We start from the raw sequence: 8,987 nt of genomic DNA, 5'->3' as shown, positions 1-8,987 counted from the left end.
AAAAGCACAAAACTTTGCATATTGCTAATTTTAAAAATGGCCGCCAACAGTCATGAGGCAGAGTCCAAAAATATGGTATAATTTACCATTTGAAAATAAAGCTCAACACTTTTCATATTGTTAGTAATGGTGCTAATTAATCTTTTCTGAATATTGAACAATCAAAAATATTTCCTTAATGGACGACAATTTCAAAATGGCCGCCAAAAGTATTATTATCAGAAACTATATCGTGTATATCTAGAAAGCTATTAACAATCAACAAATATTTGTGCTTTGCAAAACTTTCAGGATTTCAGGTCATCAAATCTTGAATTACGGTCATAGTTCTTACAACATGGCTACTGAAAAGATATACAAGGTATCAAGTGTAGAATATGACAAACCGACTAAATCAAATAATATTGATTGGGCAAATTGCATCCTATGTCAAGAAATTATAGATGAAAAACTTATAAAACTATTGTTTTTCTGTTTGTCTTTTTCATTTTTAGCCTTGGCGTTGTCAGTTTGTTTTAGATTTATGAGTTTGACTGTCCCTTTGGTATCTTTCCTCCTTCTTTTATATGCCTATTTGATTCTAAACGTCTCAATGTTGGTGCTGGTTATCAATCTTTAGCTGACAATATTAAGAAGTTTCATGAATAACGATTGATGTCTAAAGGCATTAATGTATGCATTGAAAACTTAGATGAGGAATCTGGAATAGCACAGTCTTTCATTGACCAAAAGACATGTTGGCACAAATCTTGGCAACTTAAAACTATACATGACAAAGTTGAATAGAGCAGAGAAACGAACCTCACATGAGAGAATAGATAATAAAGCAACCACATCTAAACGAAAACTAGACAAAGCCTTTCAGTTTAGTCCACCAGTAACCCGTCTGCGTGCTTTTTCTGTAATGAAAATGGTCAAGAAGCTCTTCATGAGTCCTCAACGTTTGAACAAGATACACCTGTGATATAATGTGCAGTAAAATTAAATGACACATTGTTACTTGCAAAGTTAAGTGGTGGTGATCTAATTCCACAGGAAGCAAAGTACCACTTAAAATGTTTAGTTTCCTTATATAATCGTGCATCTCGAATTGAAATGAAAAATGATAATGTCGAATCTAAGAAGGATCAAAGTCAAATCCATGGTATTGCATTTTTAGAACTAGTCTCTTATATAAATGAAACAAGGTCATGCAATGAGACCATAAGTGTTTACAAGTTGTCAGATCTATGTAAACTTTATACGGAAAGAATAACATGTCTAGGTGCAGATGTTTCATCTCGATTTAATAGTACACGACTGAACACAGAATTGTATCTAATTTCCCTTACTTAGATGCTTACAAACAAGGCCTTGAAAACATTCTTGCTTTCAAAGATGACATAGGTCCTGCATTGAAGAGAGTCTGATTAGAAGACTTTGATAACAAGTTTGTAAACATATCAAAAGCAGCTAGGTTTGTTCGTAAAGATATTTTTGCATCAAATTCAGAATTTAAAGGAACCTTCCCAAAGGGTTTTCATGAAGCTTCTGTACCCCAGTCATTGCTTTCTTTGGTCAGTATGATTCAGTCTGGAACCAACATTCAGGATCGTCCATATTCTCAGTCGACATTAACTATACTACAACTTCTGATTTATAGTTGTACAGAGAACCTATCCAACCGTCACATGAAAGATCATGAACCTCCAATTTGTTCTTATTTGGGAATCATGATCCACTGTAAGACAAGAAAACATGATCAAGTAGATACTTTCTTTAAACTTGGACTGTCTGTCTACTACGACCGAGTGTTAGAAATTTTAACTTTCATGGCCAATGATGCTTGTCGTCGTTGTGTCCAAGAAGGTTTTGTTTGCCCTACCAATCTACTACAAAATGTATTTACTTCATATGCTGTAGACAACATTTATCACAATCCAAGCAGTATCTTGTTAAAAGATTCATACCATGGTACAGGTATATCTTTATTCCAACATATTTCAGAGGGTGCTCAAGGCGTTGTTCAAACATTTGACCAATCTGAACTTATGTTGAAATGCCAGTCAAAGAGAGTGTCTCTTTTACCAGAGAGTTATTCAAATCTTCCACCAGCTGTACTAAGATTAGTGAACCAGATATCCCATTAGTTGAAGGAGAACTTTCCGTTGATATGTCCTTATTCCCAGCTGAATTAAAAGGGGAATTCAAATGGCTGAACAGCTGTGGATAGGATTTGGCACTGGAAAGAACTTTCGATATATTTCAATTAATGGATTGTGCCTTGCTCTAGGACCATTGAAATTGAGATTCTTTCCACTGTTCCATTCATTTACCGGTTGTGACACAGTCTCAGTTTTTTCTGGGAAAGGTTAGAAATCAGCTTGGGATACATGGTTCGTATATGAGGACTTACAAGTCAGAAGCATTTCTGCAGGTTATTGAGAATTTAAATGAAGTGGAAATTTTAAAAGTGTTTAAAAGTAATACATGTAGAACGATATGTTGTGCTTTTGTATGATCGGTCTAGTACAGCTAATATGGTGAATGAGTAGCGTACTAAATTATATTATTCACGCAGAAGACAAGAACAATTGACAATATTCCTCCAACACGAGATGCACTTCTACATTGAACATACGAAACGTGCAGCTTACCAAGGTAGTGTTATTTGGGGCAATTGTTTAGTTGCAAATCCAAGTATGTCATCACCAGATTTATTTGGTTGGCAAAAACTTGATGGTACCATTCTGGTCTGTGCTTGCTAAAGTTTCAATGTCATGAATGTAAACTCTTGAAAGCAGCATTTAAACGCACAGCATTATGCAACTTCTTACCGGACTGTGAAAGAGAAATTGATTGAGACTATGCTTTCTTTTGATTCTCCTGCATTTGTACTTATTTTAATTATAATTTTAATCTGTTGTTATGTTAAATAGTTACTTGTTAGTTTTTCTTTATTTCTTATCTCATTTCTAAAAAAGAAATACTCTTTGCACAGATTCAATACTGCATATGTTGAATTTTGTTTTCATTTCAGGAAAATTGTGAAATTTTCTAAGGTCATTCATTACCTGTAACTGTGAAAAATAAGAACTCGCATAAGACGCCATTTTGAGTTGTATCGGCCATTTTTATGTCATAGTTAATGTCACCTGTTACAGTAAAGAATAATATGTTTGTTTATACGTGCTTGTATTGAAATAATTGATCCATTAGTTTTTAATTATTTTTATACCATGTTTAAAACAAACGTCAATTTTTGACATGTTAAACGGCGCCATTTTGAATATTGCCGCCATTTTGAAAATATTATCTATGCACCTAGGTATTAATGATACATTGTAGGCCTTTGTCGATATCAATTTCATCAGTTTCACGGATTTGGTAACTTTCTATCACACAATGATGGTGTAAACATACAAATACTGCCAAACTTAGACATTTTGACCCGCCATTTTAAATTTGGACGCCATTTTGATGATTTCTGTATTGTAAGGTTTAAAAAAATAATAATTGACATATCTTAAGTGTATTTCCTTAAGTTTGTGACATCTTCTGAACTCATTAAAAATGGAATACTTCATCAAGTGAATTATGTTATACTTATGTCGGCCATCTTGAATTTGGCGGCCATATTGGATTTTTTTTTCGTGGCTCCATATCTGATTTTTTTCTAAACCCCTTAATCTTGCCAAGTTTCATGCTTTTACCATAAAGTGATCAATTATTCTGATATCCGCTGGACTATAAGGCCTTAATAAAGCCGACTTGCTTAAACAATAGATAAAGTAAGAGACGGATTTGATAAAATTTAACTTACGGAGGAAAGTTTGGTTTTAAAACACTCTAAATAAATTCAATAGAAATAACATTTATTTCAAATGTATTCCATTTTAAAATTTCTTACAAATCGTTTAGGGATCTTTATCCTTGTTTTTTTTATCAACTTCCATGTCCTTGTTTTTTTATCCATTTTCATGACACTTCACCACTAATTACGTACATCTTGATATAGATTGAATCGTTGGTTTTCCCGGTAAAAGGTTTTACACTGGGGCCCTTTATAACTTGCTGTTCGGTGTGAGCCAAGACTCCATGTTGAAGACCGTATTTTGACGTATAAGGGTATACTTTAATGAATTGTGACTCGGATGGAGAGTTGTCTCATTGTCACATATGACATCTTATCTATCAATGGATCAAACCGAAACGAGACGGAATATAAAGGGATAAAAACACAATTTTTTAATATATTTATAATGGGCTTAATATGAGTCAGAAAAAAGTAGAATAGTGGGTCGCGTTTCAACTTTGGGTATAAGCGTGACGCGGAAATGCCGATTTTTTTGTAAGCGTGACACGTGAAAGTCAAATGATTGTGTCGTGAAAAATAGAAATAAAGTATAGCGGGACGGTAGCGGGACACGGAAAATTTCAAAAAATGAGAACTGCATAGTATAAGCGGGACACGGGAATTTAACAAAGCAGTAAGCGGAATTAAGGATCGGACCCCCCCCCCCCCCCCGACCCAATGAGACGCCAGAATAAGATATTTATTTATCTTCATCCTATTGTTACAGTCATACCTTCAATAACAAATGTATCCCATGCATGCATTTTTATATTTTTGCTCCCTTTTTCAAGTTTGTGGTCTCCAAATTTATAGTAAAACTCCTTATGGATATTTGGGGTTCTTTGACATGCTGAATCTAACCGTGTATCCAAGTTGGGGATTTGTTGCCAAGTTACCGAAATAGCCCACATAGACTGAGTTCCAAAGGGTCTAAGATCATCAAACATGAATTGTAGCATGCATGTCGTGTACAATTACCCAAATTTGCATTGTTTGACCTCTGTGGTAGTATTCACTCGCGGATCTAGAAATTTTCATAAGTAGGGGCCCAATGACTGCCTTAAAGGGGGCCCGCTCAAGTGATTCCATATGAAAGTAATCAAATGTTTTCCCAAAAAGGGGACAACCCCCTGTCCCCCCTTAATTTTCCTCTGGTATCGAGGTGTGCATTACGGATCATTTTTTTTTGTATCAAGGGTGTACGTCACGTACCAATGCAAACAAAAAAGTTCGCTTACACACACAGGCACTTGTTTCTGTCAATATGGGGTTTACTATGATATCCATACCAGTACAAAAAAAACACGAGTTTTTTGTACTGGTATGTATAGTAAACCCCATATTGACAGACAAACAAGTGCCTGTGCTTACACACCTTACACTTCATGTTTTAATGACTGTGGATAATTTATGTCACATACCGTTTCACCTTATACAGTAAAAATCATGCAAGCAACAATCGAGTCAAGAACATTTATTCTACCAAAAACTGTCTTTTTCAGAATATGGAAATCGAAGCAGTTGAGGGTACAACTGGAAAAAGTAATCTTTTTTAAGCTTTTCTGTCACCATTGCGTTTAAGGATGCATATTTCTCTGTTCGCAAGTGAATGTATTGCGTGGAAGATAACGTCCTCAAATGTACTCGTCTCTATTTTACACAGACTGCCCTTAAACTCCGCCATATCAATATTTGACTTAAGAAAAATACAGAAATATCTTTTAAATTTTTTTTAAATCAAGGAAAAACGTAATTTGAAGAATACAATATGACATTTTGAGAAGCGTTTTTGTTGCAAGTTTGATAAGCTATATATTTGATAAAGAATGAATGAGGAGTTAGTATTTCAATTTGAAAATACATTTATCATAAATTCTAAAGTCATCAACTAAGTTTTTTCATTTGTTTCAAGTGCATTTATCACATAATTCTACAATAAAAATTCCCCGCATCTTCGAAAATTCCACATCAGAAATGACTGCACTAACAGTGATAATTCATCGCATCTATAGTTAAAATGGATCGCTTTCAATAATCGATATGCTATATTATGTTGCTTTAATAACACTTATTTGAACTTTAATGCTATGTTTGTACATAATATAGACATATCACAATGAAAATATGTAAAAACTTTCCTTCAAATCAATTAATTTGGTATTTTCAAAACGTAAACAAATACAGTTTTCCCATGATCCTTTATTCTACAATAGACATACCCGCATATAACAGTAAAAATGAACTAGCTGGATTCGCACTTTATATACACTGAGTGAGATGAATTTTAAGGTTTACTGCTTAAAAAGACAAACAAACTTGCCTCAAAAGGAAATAAAGTGAAAGAGAGGGATTCAGTATCAAGTTGAATGAATATAAGAAACATGTTATCCTCCCCCTTTAAAAAAGCTTTTGTGCATATAGCAGATAGTAGTTGTACTATATATATATAATACGCAGGGTGGATCCAGCCATTTAAATAAGGGGAATTCATAATCCAGGATAAAAGGGGGGTTCCAACCTCATATCCCCGTTCATATGCAATAAAAAAGGAGGTTCCAACCCCGGACCCCCCCCCCCCCCTTTTTCACCCCTTGATCCACCACTAATACGACGAGTTCCGACAAAAAACTGGATCATTCGAGAATAAAACCCACTAACGACTAATAAATGAAATTTTTCCTCAACAGATTCATCCTGACTACAGGTTTATGGTATAACGGATGCTGCCAGGTGAAGGATAATAGTTTTGACATTTTTTATATGTAGTGAAAAAATGTGTATTCCTGGTAGACATTTCGAATTGCGTGATATAATCCACTTATTATGACGAAGAATGTATATATCATGGATGTTGAACTATTGAGTATTTAATCTTCTATAGAAGTCAGGGACCTATGTTATCACTGGGTGTACTAATCTGACTCACGGATACATGTACAACAGGGTAAAGGTCGGCTCTGAAATATTCAGAACAATGACATATAAATAGGTTATCCTTGAATAGGGGGCACTATATAACCATATACTAGTAGTAGAAGTTTAATATTTTCATTATGTAAGGTTGTTTGGTTGTTTGTTACACTACACGTTCAGTGACAAATATAGCTCTGTGTATTTAGGACGAGAGCAAGAACATGTAAGGGTACTTACTTTACGTATTACAGAAATGATAAATGGACAGATAATAACAAAGGGAAACAAATCCCAAAAGACCTTCAAAATGCACAAAAACTACACAGAAAACTTAGTTTTAAGAATATGCATCGACTGAGTAAATTTAATGCTAGATGCTCTTGAAAGAGAAATAGTGCCTGTTTTGCATGAGACACTCGCCGCAAACTTGAATAGGTTGAAAATGGGATACGCAGACTAGCAGTAAAATACAACTGAGATACACTGACTGAAATCTTGCTAATATATGGAGTTATATCTAATACAGAACAATAACGGGCATGATAATATATGATTTGGATAATTTCTGACCTCATGTCTGTTACTTAAAAGTCAAGTCATCTTTTAAAGCATGGTCATCTGTAGCCCGTCTCTATATGAAAGGCTACATTTGCTTTATATTAATATATAAAATGTACATAAATATACCAGCTTTGAAGATAAAACGACATAGATGTTGAAATAAATTTGTCAAATGACGATACTTAAGGCCTCACAGTCGAACAATTCATATTAATGTAATCGAACAGGTAATAATATACCTATTAATTCAGAAAATGATACCAAAACCTTGTATCAAAAAGTACTAGTAGCTCATTGCCAATATGCAAAGTCGTTAACGCGTGTATTGGTGTTTTCAAAATATTTTCAAAATGCTATTTCAAATTGTAAAGATAGTAAAACTATTTTGAAGTATGTCAAAAGTCTTAATCCTAAAAAAATACATAATAATATCACGCATTTAGAATATAAAAATAATGTAATTCAAAATGATGTTGATATAGCAAATACATTTAATTTGCATTTCACAAATATTGCTGAAGGTTTGGTTGATAACAAATTATGTAATAGTGATGATGGTGCCAATTTTGATGCACTCAATAAATTTGTAAAATCAAAGTTACAAAGGGGTAGTGAAAAATTCATTATACCAGAAATGAGTATTTTAGATGTAAATATGTATTTAAAAAAACTTGACAAGTCGAAAGCAACTGGTTTAGATGATGTCGGACCAAATATTTTGAGTATGTGCAGCGATGTCATAGCACCAGCTTTGACATATATATTTAATCTAAGTATCAAATGTGGTAAATTTCCAAGTATTTTTAAAACTGCAAGAGTATGCCCAATTTTTAAAAGTGGCGATGCCTGTAATCCTGATAATTATAGACCAATAGCAGTTTTGCCTTGTCTCTCTAAAATTATAGAACGACATATAGGTAATAGTTTGTATATATTTTTAAATAGCAATGACCTTCTTAATACTACACAGTCAGGTTTCAGACCTAAGCATTCGTGTACTACTGCACTTACTAAATTAGTAGATGAATGGTTAGCAAATATAGATAATGGAGAGATAAACGGAGTTATATTTTTAGATTTAAAGAAAGCTTTTGATCTGGTTAATCATATAATTTTATTGAAAAAACTTGAATATTATAATGTTTCAAATAGTACACTAGACTGGTTTAAGTCATACTTGTTTGAACGAAGCCAACAAGTTAAGGTCAATAACGTCATGTCTAATACTAAATGCATAAAAACTGGTGTACCACAAGGTTCCATCCTGGGCCCTCTGTTATTTATTTTATATATCAATGATTTACCACTTAATATAGAACATTCATTAATAGATTTATATGCAGATGATTCTACATTACATTGTAGAGGTAATGATGTAATTCAGATAGCTTCTAACCTTCAAAATGATATTCATGTTATTGAAAACTGGTGTTTGCAAAATTGTATGAAATTAAATGCCAAAAAGTGTAAATCAATGATTATTGGTTCAAAACAAAGGCTTTGTTTAACTGGAAACAGTTTAGATATAAATATTTCAAATGAACAAATAGAAAATGTATATTGTGAAAAACTACTTGGTTTATATATTGACAAAAACTTAAATTGGAATCAGCAAATAGATAAAATGTCAATTACTATATCAAATAGAATCAACTTATTACAAAAGATAAGAAAATAT

The sequence above is a fragment of the Mytilus trossulus genome, chromosome 2, assembly GCF_036588685.1.
Source record: "Mytilus trossulus isolate FHL-02 chromosome 2, PNRI_Mtr1.1.1.hap1, whole genome shotgun sequence".
Lineage (NCBI taxonomy): Eukaryota > Metazoa > Mollusca > Bivalvia > Mytilida > Mytilidae > Mytilus > Mytilus trossulus.
Note: the sequence above shows the minus strand (reverse complement) of the source record.